General features: G+C 34.1%; 1 protein-coding gene and 1 pseudogene across 2 annotated transcripts in view; both read right to left on the bottom strand.

The window, feature by feature from the left end:
• Positions 1 to 1,221: 1,221 nt before the first annotated feature.
• Positions 1,222 to 3,133, bottom strand: LOC125857244 (kirola-like; annotated as a pseudogene).
• A 2,639-nt stretch (positions 3,134 to 5,772) lies between these two features.
• Positions 5,773 to 17,606, bottom strand: part of LOC125857233 (heavy metal-associated isoprenylated plant protein 20-like) — a 287,045-nt gene continuing 275,211 nt past the window's right edge. Inside the window, exon 4 of one of the 2 annotated variants that reach the window (XM_049536929.1) lies at positions 5,773 to 5,782. The gene's annotated coding sequence lies outside the window, so the exon portion shown is untranslated. Of the gene's footprint in view, positions 5,783 to 13,354; positions 13,365 to 17,606 lie in introns of those variants that run through there. The other variant, XM_049536930.1, reaches the window with a different exon arrangement.

Raw genomic sequence — 17,606 nt, forward strand, 5'->3', positions numbered from 1 at the left:
AAACAATTATTTCTTATTTGCGATAAAAGTCCAATCTCGGGTTAGCGAAAATGCACCAAAATTTGCAGATAAGTCCTATAATTCATGCTCAAAATTTCAGAACCTTCGGAATAATTTTTCGATCTTTAAAACTAATAATGAACCCTTTAGTTGCCACATTTTGCTGAAATAGCGTCAAAGCATCCAAGAAGCTTAAAAGCTCACCCAAAACTCATTTGGCACTTCCCGAACACAAACCAAATATGCTACTAGCTTGAAAATGACATTTCGGACTCAATGAAATCGTCGGAATTTGAATTCGAGGTCTCCTTGACCCGGTATCCGATAAGGCGTCAAGAAACTAACTTTAGGCTCAAAAACTCGAAACGCACTCGGGGCCTCTAAAAATTCAGCCAAGACTCATTCTAGACTTAGAATCACCCCTTGAATCTAACGGTGCCCTCGGAATTCCATTTCGAGCAACTGAACCTCGTTTGTTGACCAAAGTCAACTCTTGATCAAAATTTCACAATTTTAGCAACTTAGAACCTCAAATCTTCGGTTTAACTCCAAATTCGACTCCATAAATTCTCATAGACTCATTTCGACATTCTAAAACTGTTGGAATCGACGGAAATCCGATTCGAGTCTTGAAACTCCAAATGACTCGAAATAGCACTTTTAACCAAACTTTAACTCTTAAAAACTCAACTTTCCAAAAACTCAACTTTTCATCAATTTTCGTTCAAATCAACTTCGAAAATACAATAATTAGGACTCGGGGTAACTATCGGGAGGGGTAAAACGATCATTTTATGAAAATTTCCAAAAATGACCTTTAGGGTCATTACAGCATCTAAGATATGTTATAACAATGTGTTTCCAAGACTTAAACATAAGTCTATAGATTGATGGTTAAACTTACTTTAATGTATAGAGGAGAGTATTGGCCAATTCATTTTACTTTTAAATAAATCCCAAATTAACAATTTTATAAGAAATGTAACATAAGTAGCTGCTTATAAGTCTTAGATATTCACAAAAATCACAAGTCAATTTTTAAATTTACCAAATATAAAGGTGGAAAAGGATTACACAAAACACAGTTTGATAGGCTATTGATAAAATACTACATTTTATAAATGTTATTCCCCATCTTATAACTAATTAAAGAAATCTAACAAAATATAATTGACAGAAAAACAATGAGGATAACATGCTTTTAAATATAACATTGTTTTTATTAATAGAGTACTTAAAGGTAAATTTCAAACTTGCAATTATTCATAATATCTTACATATATTAAACATTGGGAATACAATCCCCAGAAGGAGAGGGAGTACATATGTAATACATTCTTCAAACATAATGCAACTTATTTCACACACTAGCTAACTAGTTAGAACTAGCTAGCTAGCTAATATAACACAAACACACACATTTATGATATATGTATGTGTGTAAACACACACATATTTTTTTCATATGTATCACTTGAGAAGGTGACTCTCAATGTCTTTTGTCAGGCCAATGAGAAAACCCAATAGAACAAGAGGTTCTGGAATTTCTTCAGTTTTCTTCTCGTATAGAAATGTCCATGTAACCCAGTGCTGATCACATGACGTAATAACAGTGAAGGAATCATACAACTCTAACACATCTCCACCAATCACTTTCCAAGTGATTGATTTACTTTCAGGATCAATGGCTTCAATCACATGCTTTATAATCTTATCTTTTCCATCTATACGATTAATGAAGTCAAAAACATAAGAGATAGTTAATAGGCTACTCCATCTTTTAAACCCTCATAAAAATATATAAACATTCACAATTACATACTTTTATCTCATTTCTTTAGGTTTTTCTTTTATTTTCGTTTTCTCCAATGAAATCTGTAAAATATTTGTACAATGTGTTACGATAATAGATTGACGAGTAAAAATATTTTATGGAAAGTATTTATTAAAGTTGAATCATATTTCAGAACATAATTCGAGTGTTATGGTAAAAAAAAATTATTATCAAAGATTAATAATGTTGAAATATTAGCTAGAGCAAACAAAAGACACTAGTTCAGAATTTAAGGTGTGTTTGGTTCGAAGGAAAATGTTTTCCTAGAAAACAAGTGGATTTTTCACTTATTTTCTCATGTTTGGTTGGTGAGTAGAAAATATTTTTCAAAATATAATTTTTGGTGTTTAGTTTGTGAATGAAAAACATTTTAAAGAAACTATCTTTTATTTTTTACTAGAGAGTATAAAAAAAATTTTGACCCGAAAACCAACCTTGATAATCGATATAGGATATGAACCCAACACGCGAACTAGGACACACAACCCTGACGACAGATCTGAAATCCGACCCTGAAATTTGAAACAAGACCTGATCCCCACTTTTGACCCGAGACCCGACATTTGAATTGAGACTGTATATCCGATCCAGGACCTGACCCCTACACCCGAACTTGAACACGATCTATCAATCTAGATTTTGACTTCGACACTCGAATCGAGACCCGACTTCTAAATCAGGATCTGACCCCGACAACCAAGACCAGATCCCCACTTTGTTTTTTAAAAAAAGAGAATTTTTTTTTAAAAAATTACCCTAAATTTAACGGATACAACATTTATGTTTTCACAACTGAACCCATTTCACTTGAGCAAACATGGGTTAATAAATTGATTACTCATTACAATTTTAGTGATTTTGCACATTTTTATTTCCCGTTGAACCTTATAGAGTACATAAACTTTGGGGGCAAGTACTATGATGTTGATACTTATATAGAAATGACTTTCCTCAATCATCAAATAACCTTTTATGAAAAACATCGTTGAAAATTGACTTTCTCCTAAAATTAAACACACCTAAACGTAAAAAAAAATGGTCCATATATAGAGAGAGGGGGAAGTGTGTATATTACCATCGTTATATTTCTAGCTAACAACTGAACCAACCTTTATGGTTTCGCCTTTAAGAAACTCAAAACTTTGTATCTTACTAGGGGTTATGTTGGGTATAAGATGAGGTTTGGTGTGAAAATGATCATGAATTAAGTGTCCTCCACAATTCACTTCTATTGAAGCAGTCAACTTACCTTTCACTCCCATTTTTTTTAGATATACTAAAATATTTTACAAAGAAAGTGATGATAAAATAATTAGAAATCGTAGCCTTTATATAGATTTCACTTAATTGGACAAATAGTTATTATAAGCATTATAGTTATTACATTGCAGTTTTGGGAATTTTGACGGAAACTTTTGATTTTTTCAGTTAATTTTTTCCATAGCACTTTTGAATAAATTTAAGGGAAAAGGGCTTGATATACCTATCAACATTGCCATTTAGAGTTGATATACCCCTCGTATGAAAGTGACACATATATACCCTATTGTTATATAAATGACTCACAAATACCATTTTCCTCCCGTGGGAGTGAAAAAATAATTTTAATTTAATTTTTAAATTATATATATATATATATATTTGATCCTCCTCACACATATTTTTTTTAATTATTTTTCTTTCAACGGCTAATTTAAATTTATTATTTTGGTGGTCAAATTTATTTATGTTTCATTAATTTTCTTGTAAAATTTATTATTTTGCCCTTTTTTTTTTCCAAATACAAAAACTATTTGACAATATAGCGGTAAATAGTTTTAAATTATAATATTGCCATTAAAAAATAGTTTTAAATTTTTTTCTTTACACTAAAGAATGAAAGAAAAAATTAAAATAAGAATAAGAAAATCAAATAATGATAATCAAAGAAGTCAAAAAATAATTTATTTATGGAAAAAATTAAAATATACCTTGATCTTTTCTAGAAGGATCATATATACCCCTACATGATTTTTTTTTTAAAAAATTATAGTCAAAAATATAAATTTAAAACTAATATTTTTCACTTTCGTTTGATGAAGGCTAGATGTGAGCTCCTTTTGTAACGATATGGGTATATGTGAGTCATTTGTACAACGGTAAGAGTATATATGAGTACTCAATTTCATAACGAGGGATATATCAGCTCTAAATAACAAAATTTAAAGGTAATCAAAGCTTGGTAAATATTTGATAAAGATCAAATGGTGTCATTTCCCTTGAATTGAATTGATTTGATTTGTCTTCGCCCTGAATATGGAGAAAAATTTGTGGAAGCGTCACACTTGAATGAGCTTTATAATACGTGATTCGAATTTAGTCGATACTTCAATATAAATTTCAAACACGGAGTGAGAAAAAAAAATTGATCTGCCTCACTTTGTCCTGTCCCATCTTCTTTTCATTGCAATTTGTTTTCTTTTCTCCTTTTCTCCTATTTTTCCTTTTTAATTTCCTTTTCTCTTAGTTGGCTCCGTTAATTTTTTTTGTTTTCTTCTCTCTTTTTGTCGCTTGCTTCTTTTAATTTATTCTTCTGATTTTAACAGCAACATCCGTTAATATCTCAAAAGGTCAGTCAATTTTGAAAATTAGTCAATAAATTTTATTTTATATTAATAAAATTACTCAATTTAAATATTTATATCTATTAAATTATTTAATTGAATTTATTATTTAAAAAACATCTTACCTGACAAATAAATTATTTTTTATATCACGTAAACATGAATTCCACGAATAAATAAAATTTTAAAAAACTCATTACAAAGTTGAAGGGGTAACTTAATTAGTGAACCAAATATTATGATATTATTGTACAATATTATGTCTTATATTAAGTAAATTAAAAAAAACCTTTGTTAGTGAAACAAATATGACGATATTACTATATATTTCATATCCTAAGGACTCTTAATAATTTAAACGTTTTGTGGTTTTAAAACAAAACTATTAAATTTATATAACTAATTTAGTGTGCTTTGAACGTACGTCTCGCAATAATCAGATGACCACATATTTTACAGTTTGTCATGGAAGATATATTTTTAATAAATTTATTCGAGTGATTTTATTGATATAAAGATTTAAGTTAAGTGATTTTGTTGATATAAAGTTAAATTTAATGACTTTGCTAAATATATTTTTAAAGTTAAGTAATCTTTTGGGATATTAACTTCAACGACATTCGTAATCATAAGCAAGTAACTCAGACAACTCCACAACATTAATTACATAATAATTGTAAGATATATACTCATCAACACAACTCGAACGAATCAATATCTACTTGCATATATCATTAGTCAAAAAAACAAAAAAAATAGTATGTATTAATATGATTCATAGGCTACATCAAAATATAGACATCAATTAATAGGNAAATTATTAGTAAAACTCGAAATAATTATGTTATTTCAAATGTTTTAAAGTTTAAGTGTTTTTTATTATATAAAATGTTATAATATTTCGTAATACTTTAATTTGATAGCATTTCTTTAATTTCCCTCAAAATCATTTAAATTATGGCTCACTTTATTCTAATTCATTACAATTCTAGCCTATTCAATCCACACCCTTTCATTTCAATTCTAGCCAATTTATTGCAATTCTAGCCATTCAACTCCTCAATTCAATCTGATTTTAATCTTCAGCTTTTAATCCTGACCGTCCATCGTTTAAATTAAAACCTAGATCAAATCCTAGCCTTTCATCTCTTATTAAATCAACGGATGAGATCAGTTATTTTAACCTTTCCTATTTTAGTCCTAAGAATGTCAAAACCCTAAAATTAATTCATTCATCTCCTCCTCTCCTCTCAAACTAGCCGCCGCCACCTCTCAACTCTCTTCTCCATTTTTCACCGGCGAAAATTGCTGGTGAAGACCACCGGCGATGCCGGCAGCCACTGGCCTCCATCGCTGCCCCCTCCCCTCTTCTCCGTTTTCTCTTTTCTCGTTTCCTCTCCTCCGGCGAGAATGTCGAGAAGCAGCAGCAGCTCCGGCGAGGCCAGCAGTCGCTGGCCGCCTCTGTTTCTCTCCTCTCTTTTCTCCGACCAGCAGCTCCAGCAACAACCAGCAACACTAGCAGCAGCAGCCAGTAACAGCAGCTGCACAGAGACAGCAAATAGCCGGCGAAAATCGCCAGCGACCGGCACCTCCAGCCACCAGGCAGTAGCCAGCACAGGCAGCAACCAGCACAGGCGAAACTCTGGTCAGCAGCTCAAGGAACAGCAGCAGCGAGCAAAGCAAAACTCCGACGGGATCTGTCCAGGTTCGTTTTTTTTAAACCATCATATCGTTTTGGCTAATAAATTCTCATTTTTCGTTTAAGTCTTGCATGCTCAACTAATTAATTAAAATAACTAAAATGCCCTTAACTGCCTAATTTTGTTATCACCTAGTTTTCGCATGTTTAATTAATTAAAATGGCTTTAATTGTTTAATATTATTTATCACTTAGTAACCATGTTAACTAAATAAATGATAAATGAAGTGCCCTTAATTGCTACTTGTAACCCCCACGTAAATTGCATGAGACACGGTCGAGACTCACATTTGTGGACCTCGAGGGATGCCTAACACCTTCCCCTCGAGGTAATTTGAACCCTTACCCGATCTCTGATTCGTTGACCTTAGGTAGAATTGGTTAGGTTAGATAGGTGCTCTAACGCGCCTTAATTTGTTAGGTGGCGACTCTTCAATCCTCCAAAAGCCCAAAAGAATTGTTATGTCGTGCACCAAAACCCGTTTTGAGAAAAACAGGGCGCGACAGAATGGCGACTCTGCTGGGGATATTAGGTTTTAACCATTACGTGTTTCATGCTTTTTGTGGGGTTTACTTGGTTATTTCATTGTTTGTTCGGTCATTAGCATGTTAAGTCGTTATTATTTTCCCTTGGTTATTTGTTTCCTTATTTACAATTTGTTTTCCATGTTCCACCCCTTCTTTCTTAATTGCTTATTTTCATGTTTCGTCCTTTCCCTTTTTTTTCCTTATTTGTTTACTTGTTTGCATTATCCCGAACCCTCTTTCTTTATTTGCTTGATTCTCTAATATTTTATATGTTTACGTCCTTTTATTTATGCGTGTTTTTATTTACTTATTTACCGCTTTCATAAAATTGTCTATATGTTATCGCTTTCAATCTAAACGCTAAATGTTACCGCTTTGATAAACTGGCATTCCGCTCATACTTTCCCCAATTGGGACCCTCTTCCTTTTTTATTTTGTTACCGTGATGTTGTGCCTTTGCACCTCTCACAACTACTCAATTTTCTTTAAATACCCAATTATAGAGAATCAACATATGCGTGGACGGAACGAATAGTCTTACTATCGGGAAACCACGAGCCTTCTCGCATAGAACCCCTTTCAAGTCCGTGTCAAGCCAACTCTTAGAAAGTTTACTTAGGTTATACATACTGCATAAACCCTAGGTGGTTTGACCCTTGGTGTCAATCTACATAATTAGTAGCCATCTTATTAACTAAAGGGCCCCAACACCCTTTAGACAAATGACATACTTATGTGTCAATGTGGTCATAATAATTAAATTAAGCCAAATTTGCCAAAATGGAGTTTAGAATTTGTTTGTTGTTTTGTTTGCAGAGTCATGAACACTTTCAACTCTCCAAACCCGCAAATAGTCGTAGAGGTAAACTATAAGCTAAGGAACTAGTGGATGGATATCAAGAAAGACCGTGAAAGAGAGATTCGTCAGTTGTTGGGCGGTCTCACCTACCTCATCTTTGTCATACCAAACCCTCACTTGATTAGAGCCTTGCTAGAATTTTGGGACCCTGTGAGGATGGTCTTCAAATTCGTGGATTTTGACTAGGCACCAACGATTGAAGAGATAAGTGGTTTCGTTGACATGCCATACCACGAGTGTGAAATGATAGTACCATATAAGCCATCATCGAGTGAGTTTCTAAAAAGTCTAGGAATGAAGTCAAACCCAACATTGCCTTCTCTAGACCTTGGGTGGATTCATTTCGACTTTCTGTATTCACGCTTTGGTCGAGATGATACTTATTACTCTTTTATTGATGAGTTTGAATGCTCCGTCGAGGAATGGGAAACATATCGCCTAAATGCCTTTGCCATTGGCCTATTAGGGTCCCTGGGTTTTCCTAACATAAGGGAAAGGATTGACACACGCTTGGGTTATGTGATTCGAGATTTAGCCCAAAGAGAGGGCAAACCTAAGAAAACCCTAGTACCTATGATCTTGGTGGAAATAATGAGGAGTTTGTCAGCATGTGTCGATGGTCGAATATTTTTCGAGGGATGCAACCTTTTGCTGCAATTATGTGTTATTGAACACTTCTACATGCGGTCTGACATTGTAGATATCTTTCTGGGTTACGGCAATAAAATTGACAATCATCCAAGACGAATGGTAGCTTTCACCGCCCCTGTAGGATTCATAGACTAGCAGATATTCTTGACAAAGCTCGAGAGCTACCGCATCCAATGGAAGCTCTATTGGTTGTCCACCCTTCATGCAATAGTAAGAGGCGATGACCGATACTTCATTGAACTCATTGGCTTAAAAGGTGTTCAACCATACACTCCTCTTCGAGTACTTCGCCAATTTGGGCGAACTCAGGTAATACCACTCTGGTCTGACATGGAGCAGTTTAAGTATGAATTTGGATTAGATAAATCCCAAGTCCACATCATACTTCGAAGATGGGAGCGAGTGTTAACCATTCCTATGGGTGCAGGACAAGCCTTATGCACACGTGAGTATTACATATGGATCCTAAAAAAGGTCAAAGACAGAGATGTGAGTGAGGAAGGATACTATGGGCTCACTGATGAAAGGGAAAACATATGGGCACGCAACGTGTTGAAGATCAAGAATGAAGTCACTCCCTGTACAAGAAGTCAATTGGCGCCAAGCTCTTGGAACCAATATCTTCAAGATTTTCAGAATTTAGGATGACTTTCCCATTTGTTACCCCTTTCCCTTAGTTTACTTCAGTTTTTCGTTTTTCAATTATGGTGTATTGTTTGAATTTTATAATATATGAAGATCGTTTTATTTTTCTAACTCTAAACTCCAATTGGCAAATAAGGCTTGAATTAATCATTATGCATCACTTATATGTCGTCTTAGGCCTACCTCTGGCTCAACGAGGCTCTGTGCATTTAGGGCGTTTATCTTAAAACAATGTGTTTGTTATCTCAACTAATGCAACGCTCTAACTTGAGTTCTCTTTTGCTTTTACTTTTATTTTACCCTTCCCCAATGGTTGATCTGTAGACCATGGTTTACCATACGCGATCAAAGGAAGCTCTTCCTTCTCTTCCAGATGAGAACCACAAAGGGAAGAGGAAAACGACTAATGAGAAGGTTATGAGTAAGACTATTGAAAAGAAGCATCCTTCAGATGAGTTGGTCTCAAGCCTGAAAAAGAAAATAATGGAACTAGAAAAAGAAGTGTCTGATATGCGCGGGTAGGCCAAGATGTTACTCTCTGTCGATCCCACTCTGGAGACAAACATAGATAAGTCGCTTGTCACAAGTCAAACCACTCTCCAAGACAACCCTCCACTCACTCACCCTATTCCTCATCCTCCACCAACTTACCCCACTTCTCAAAATCAACCAAGCTCTATTCAAATGCCTCTAGAGAACACTCACGTTTCAAATTACCCATATCCTCCTCAATATAATGCTTATGGTTCCAGACCTCCATATCTTACTCCGAGCCTGCCGAGTCCTCCCTTACACGCTCCTCAATATCAAACACCTCTACACCAAGTCCCTTGGTACTGTGCACCACTTCAAATGCCTCTATATCAAATGCCTCCATCCCAAAGGCCTTCTCTACCATATCAAAAGCTTATTTATTCTGTTCACAATGTCGAAACCCTCACTCAAAAACATATTCGTAAAAATCTATTCAACGTGGAGAAGAGGCCCATCAAAATTTACACTCCTTTGACTGAGCCCATGGATAAATTCTATGAAAAGTTGAGGAATGCTGGTCACATCGCCCCTGTCAAGTGAAATAAGGATGAACACACGTAGAAGGTGGATTGAAATTTCTAAGGTTTGCGCTTACCACTCAGGAATGAAAAGACATACCATAGAAGAATGTCGTGATCTGAAAGACAAGATCCAGCAATTGATTGATACCAAAATCATATGCTTGGAGGACTTTGCACCAAAGAAATCCCAACAGATAACATGTTGAAGGTCATTTGAAGCACTTTCCAATAAAGGCTTATGCCATTTAAGCTTAAGTTCTCTACATTCATGTTCCGTCAAGTTCTGACAAGGAAGGTACCCATGTTAGCATATGGGCAATAAAGTTTGGTCAGAATCTATCTTTTGGTTGTTGATGTATGCTCCGTTTAATGTCTTGAACTATGCTCTTTGTATTTGGAACTATGTCAGACCTGATTCCCGTTTAAGAGGGGATACGTAGGTGCTTCTTTGGAGTTCGGTCTTATCATAATAAAAATCTCATTTTCCCCCTTGGACTGTGTAACTAGGGCCGAATTTTTGAGAGGGTCTCAAAAATTCATTTAAAGAGCATTCCCCTTTGCTAAATCTCGATACTGAGGCAGAATTTTTGAAATGGTTTCAAAAATTCTTTCAAAGACATATTTTCTTGCAAATCAAGACTGGGGCAGAAATTTTGAGATCCTCTAAAAAATTCACAACTCTACATCGAAAATCAAAATAGCAGAGGTTCTATACTAGGGCAGAAAATTTTGAGGGGACCTCAAAAATTTTGACAACACTTCAAAAGACATTCTACCAGACGTCAAAGGAGCATGCTACGTTGAATCAGGGATACAGATCAACCTCCCCTTAACTAACTATTTTTTCTTTGAATGCAGAAAAGACAGGTACATATACAAGAAGCAACTGCAACACTACTTGAAGGATCAATGTGCCAATATATCCGACAAATCGCTAATCAATGGCGAAGGACCAAACTCATCTATATTGATTTCAATCACCAGTCAAATGGCATACTATCCTTCCAACAGTATGAAAGATCAAGTTAATTTGAGCCCGACAATCGCCAGTCAAATGGCATATTGTCCTTCCGACGTGATGAAGGATCGAATTACTCTATACTGAGCCTAAATCGCAAGTCAAATGGCATATTGTCCTTCTGACGTGATGAAGGATCCAATTACTCTACTGAGCCTAAATAGCTAGTCAAATGGCATACTATCCTTCCGACATGATGAAGGACCAAGTTATTTTGAGCTCGACAAATCGCCAATAAACGGCGCCCTATCCTTCTAACATGAATAAAGGACTAAGTTATATCAAGCCTGACAAATTAACATGCAACTGCACTCACTCCTTACAATAGGACGAAGGGTCAAATCTACAATATTCTGAATTCGTCAACAAATGACACTTAATCCTTTCAATAAGACGAAGGTCTATGCCTCCCATCATCATTGCATGTGCCCGAGATTGCATTATGCCCGAGATTACATTGTGCCCGAGATCTGCATGTGCCCAAAGATTACATCATTTGCATTATGCCCGAGATTGCATTAAGCCCGAGATTGCATTGTGCCTGAGATCTGCATGTGCCCGAGAATGCATTGAGCCCGAGATTGCATTGTGCCCGATATTGCATGTGCCCGATAATTACATCATTTGCATTGAGCCCGAGATTGCATTGTGCCCGAGATTGCATTGAGCCTGAGATTACATTGTGCCCGATATTGCATGTGCCCGAGAATAACATCATTGCATGTGCCCGAGAATTGCATTGTGCCCGATATTGCATGTGCCCGAGATTGCATTGTGCCCGATATTGCATGTGCCCAAGAATTACATCATTGCATGAGCCCGAATTGCATGTGCCCGAGATTGCATGGTGCTCGAAAATTACATATGTCCGAATAAACTCCAAACAAGCTACAAGTATCATCAGATGCCTGAATTACATATACGCTTTCTTTATTCATTATTTTATTCCTAAGGTGTCATGGTCTAAAGGCATCATTTTCATGGCCTGCAGACATCATTTCATGGCCTAATGATTTACTTTCTGCTTATCATAATCCAAATGTGTCATAGTCTAAAGACATCATTTTCATGGCCCGCAGACAACATTTGCATGACCTGAGGATATAAATTTTGTGTATCATGGCCCTAGACATCATAGCATAAGACATCATTTTCATAGTCCTATGGCAAACATCATGGTCAATATGGGAAATTGCATCATGTTTACTTTTACCGTTATTTGATACATCTGGTCTAATAATGTTATTTAGTTATATTACAAGCTACAAATTTGCAGAGACTAACATTTTGCAAGCGAGATCAATCTCTCTCTCGGCTACAATTATTGTGTTTACGTCTATCGCAACAAATGACCTATCAATTTCTTCGCTACTCAATTGTTATTTTTCATTTAACCCTTGGCTACTCATATTACCGTTTCTCATCGGATTATGCACTCTTATATTTTAAAATCTCTGTTCATGCCTTTCTCGCTACTCTAATCTTATCCATTCAAAGCCGATATCATTCTCATTCGTATACCATACCGCTCTTTCAATTTTTAGGAGTCTCATTTATTCCTAAATCTAGAACTACACATGACCTGATTCTCGTATAACCAAAGATATGTAGGCGGCTTAATACCAAAGTCTCAGTCGTACCCCTTTTCAACCTTATATCATTTCAATTGATCCTACTGACAACTCTCGTCGGTCGGACAAAATCGGCTACTAAGTCAACGTTGGTTGCCCGACAATTCATTCTTCATTCCCAAGCAACCAAGGGGCAGCTGTTGACACCCAATTTTGACCAACCTATAACCTTTTTGGAATGCTATTCGATTAAACATGTGTTTTTAAAATATATATTTCGAGTTTAAAACTTTAGTCGATTTTGTCTAAAAATTGTATTTTAATAAGCTTGATTTATAAAATTATCATAAATATTATTAAGATATTTTTAAAATTATTAGTAAAACTCGAAATAATTATGTTATTTCAAATGTTTTAAAGTTTAAGTGGTTTTTATTATATAAAATGTTATAATATTTCGTAATACTTTAATTTGATAGCACTTCTTTAATTTCCCTCAAAATCATTTAAATTATGGCCCACTTTATTCTAATTCATTACAATTCTAGCCTATTCAATCCACACCCTTTCATTTCAATTCTAGTCAATTTATTGCAATTCTAGCCATTCAACTCCTCAATTCAATCTGATTTTAATCTTCAGCTTTTAATCCTGACCGTCCATCGTTTAAATTAAAACCTAGATCAAATCCTAGCCTTTCATCTCTTATTAAATCAACGGACGAGATCAGTTATTTTAACCTTTCTTATTTTAGTCCTAAGAATGTCAAAATCCTAAAATTAATTCATTCATCTCCCCCTCTCCTCTCAAACTAGCCGCCGCCACCTCTCAACCCTCTTCTCCATTTTTCACCGGCGAAAATTATTGGTGAAGATCACCGGCGAGGCCGGCAGCCACTGGCCTCCATCGCTTCCCCCTCCCCTCTTCTCCGTCTTCTCTTTTCTCGTTTCCTCTCCTCCGGCGAAAATGTCGAGAAGCAGCAGCAGCAGCTCCGGCCAGGCCAGCAGCCGCTGGCCGCCTCTGTTTCTCTCCTCTTTTTTCTCCGACTAGCAGCTCCAGCAACAGCAAGCAACACTGGCAGCAGCAGCCAGTAACAGCAGCTGCACAGAGACAGCAAATAGCCGGCGAAAATCGCCAGCGACCGGCGCCTCCAGCCACCAGGCAGCAGCCAGCACAGGCAGCAACCAGCACAGGCGAAACTCTAGTCAGCAGCTCGAGGAACAGCAGCAGCGAGCAAAGCAAAACTTCGGCGGAATTTAAGTTACAGATCTGTCCAGGTTCGTTTTTTTTTAAACCATCATATCGTTTTGGCTAACAAATTCTCATTTTTCGTTTAAGTCTTTCATGCTCAACTAATTAATTAAAATAATTAAAATGCCCTTAACTGCCTAATTTTGTTATCACCTAGTTTTCGCATGTTTAATTAATTAAAATGGCTTTAATTGTTTAATATTATTTATCACTTAGTAACCATGTTAACTAAATAAATGATAAATGAAGTGCCCTTAATTGCTACTTGTAACCCCCACATAAATTGCATGAGACACGGCCGGGACCCACATTTGTGGACCTCGAGGGATGCCTAACACCTTCCCCTCGAGGTAATTTGAACCCTTACCCGATCTCTGGTTCGTTGACCTTAGGTAGAATTAGTTAGGTTAGATAGGTGCTCTGACGCGCCTTAATTCGTTAGGTGGCGACTCTTCAATCCTCCAAAAGCCTAAAAGAGTTGTTAGATCGTGCACCAAAATCCGTTTTGAAAAAAACGGGGCGCGACAATGACTTTGCTAAATATATTTTTAAAGTTAAGTAATCTTTTGAGATATTAACTCCAACGACATTCGTAATCATAAGCAAGTAACTCAGACAACTCCACAACATTAATTACATAATAATTGTAAGATATATACTCATCAACACAACTCGAACAAATCAATATCTACTTGCATATATCATTAGTCAAAAAAACAAAAAAAATAGTATGTATTAATATGATTCATAGGCTACATCAAAATATAGACATCAATTAATAGGAAATCTGTAATTACTTAACTCTTTCTATTTTATTATGCATTTTTCGACCACAAATACAATCTTGACATACAATTAGCCAATTAGGTGTCCTTCTCAAGGTTAACATATTATGACTTTGTATGGCTCTTCATTGTCATAGGAACCTTATTTGTATTTATTAAGATTAAGACATGTAAATATAAATAAATATTTAATTAATTAAAAATATTGCCTTCAGATTTGTACACGAAACAATTTATGTATTTATTTTTCAATATTTGAATATGCATAACTAATTATTGGTAAACGTAATACATATATAATTAAAACAAAAAAAAAGTAATTAAATATTAAAAATACACAAATTTAATTAAACAAAATTATATTTGATAAGAAAAATGAAACATATATATATATATATTCGCTAACGATGGTGGAGATGGTTTCTAATGGCAATGTTTGGTGTTAGTAGCTAGTAATAATGGTGACGGTGATGCTGGAGGTAATTGGTGTTGTAGTGGTTGATGTGATGGCAATGGTTGTTTAGTAGTGGTGGATTGTGATATATGGTGAAGTTTGTTGATGTTAGTAGTTGACGATATTGATGAGGGTGGCTGAAGAATGCTTGGTGGTTGATGATTTGATGGTGGTAGTTGACATTGGTGCTAGTTATGATGATGAAGATGGCGACGGTGATAATGACAATTATCATAATGATGGAGGTGGTAGATGTGGTGGCGAATGACAATATTGGTTGGCACCAATGGTGATTGTGATAACATAGGTGGTTGACGATAGTAATGGTAATTGACAATGGTAGTGATGATAGCAATGGATATAACTATAATGATTGAGATGTAGATATGGTAGTGATTGGCAACGATAATAGTTGTGATTGTAGAGGTGATTGGTGGTTAGTGATAGTGACGGTGATGGTAATGATGGCAAGGTGATTACTAGTGGCGACTTGTAATTGTGCATGTTTATTGGTGGTGACAGATGATTGTGGATGGAGTGTGGTGGTGAAAATCAATTATCTACACAAAATACATTTTATTGATATTAAAACTTTATTCAGGATCGTAATGATTAAGACCTTTTCTGATCAAGTAAGTACTTAAATCTTAAAGAAAGCACCTGCACTCAATGACCTAAAGTATGAACCATTCAAATCTATTAAGTACAATGTATACCTAGATTTTATTTGATTTTAAATTTTAAAAATCGACAATATTTAATTTTACCAAAATCTAATCAGAGAAAAATCAAAACCAAATCTATAATAAAGCACAAAAAATCTAATTAACATTTCAAGGAGTTTTGTGTTTCTTTAAACAAAACTATAAATAGATATAGAGTGATTGTAATACATGGTAAGATATAGACATCAAATATAGAATTCCGTGATTACTTAATTCTTTCTATTTTATTATATGCATTTCTCGATCACAAAACTAATCTTGATACACAATTAATTACTCCCTCTGTTCCTAATTGCTTGTCAACTTTTGAATTGACACACTTATTAAGAAAATAATAATTGACATAGTGAGTTTACCATTTTTCCCCTATTAATTATGAAGTGGATTAATTAAAATTTAAGATTTTCAAAAAGTTTTACCTTTTTCAAAGCAATTAATTGAGGGTATAATAGGTAATTTTTTTTTTTATCCTTTCTTGATTTGTCAAAATGGACAAGTAATTAGAGATAGGAGGAGGAGTAGGTATCATTCTCAAGGTTAGCATATTATGACTTTGTATGACTCTTTATGATTGGCATATGGGTTCCATTTTCTCAATGAATCTTTTGTATCGAATAATAAGACCTTATTTATTTTCATTAAGATAAAGATATTTGAATTTAAAGGAATAAGACCTTATTTATTTTCATTAAGATAAAGATATTTGAATTTAAAGGAATTTGAATAATTAAAATATTATCTTCAAAATTAATTATTTTTTATTAAGCATAATTTATTTATGAAAGAAGTATTGAAAACATCCTTAAATTTGACACAAATTATTAGTTTCATTCTTAAGCTATTGACAGTCTTTAAAACATTCTTCTACTTGACTAACTGAACTTAAATACACATCTGGTCAAATTTAGGGGTGTTTTAAACACTTCTCTCGACTTCTCAATAAAAGTCTTAAGTTCCTACAAGAATTTAATACTACTTGCTATATGATGTGACAGATCAGAATATATTTAATTTCAGTTAGTTAAGTAAATAAATATTTATAAATATAGAGAGGTCCAGAAACATGAACATGGACCAAAATCCAACCCATCTAAAATTAGAAATAAAAAAGAAATATCGAAAGCCAAAAAACGAAAATGTTACACTATTCAGTACTCTCAAAGAAATTAATCGACGTCTTTTCTTTTTGTTTTCTTTTCTCTTTTTGTCGTTTGTTTCTTTTAATTTCCTCTCCTTTTTCTGCCTTTTATCTCTTTCTCTATTTTTGTCTTTTCTCTTATTTTTTAATTTTTTAAAAATATCAAATAAACTTTTTTAGAGGATTAAGAATATATTTGAAAAAAGTCTATAATAATAAATAATTGAGAGAAAAAAATGAAGTTACTAGTTTATTTATTAAAATCTTAATAAATAATGAATATATTTTATAAAAAATAAATTCTTTTGTGAATAAAAACAAAACTTATTTCTAAAATATGACTCTATTTTTGTTTATTTTTTTTACAAAGAAAACTAGCAAAAAGTTAATATGTTAAAATTATATATATAAAAAAATTAAGCTTAAACTCTGTTTTTGGTATTTTTATTTATAAATTTTGTTCTTTTGATTTAATGAACCCGTTGTTTAATTATGATACACTGTCAGTATATGATATATACCATGTGGGAATCATTTTGGGAGTTTTATCTTTTGAAGGAATGGATCAGTCATCTATGATATCATATTAACTTATGATTTATACCATGTGAGTATCATAGAAGACAGCGATACTTTTTAAAGGAATGAACCAATTTTCTCTGATATACTCTATTTGTATACAATTTATATCATATGAGTATCATAGAGGACTGGGATCTTTTCTTTGAAGGGTTAAATCAAGTCATCCATGATATCTTATCAATATATAATAGATCATGTATACAGCCAT

Source organism: Solanum stenotomum, chromosome 2 (genome assembly GCF_019186545.1).
Source record: "Solanum stenotomum isolate F172 chromosome 2, ASM1918654v1, whole genome shotgun sequence".
In the NCBI taxonomy this organism is placed as follows: Eukaryota; Viridiplantae; Streptophyta; class Magnoliopsida; order Solanales; family Solanaceae; genus Solanum; species Solanum stenotomum.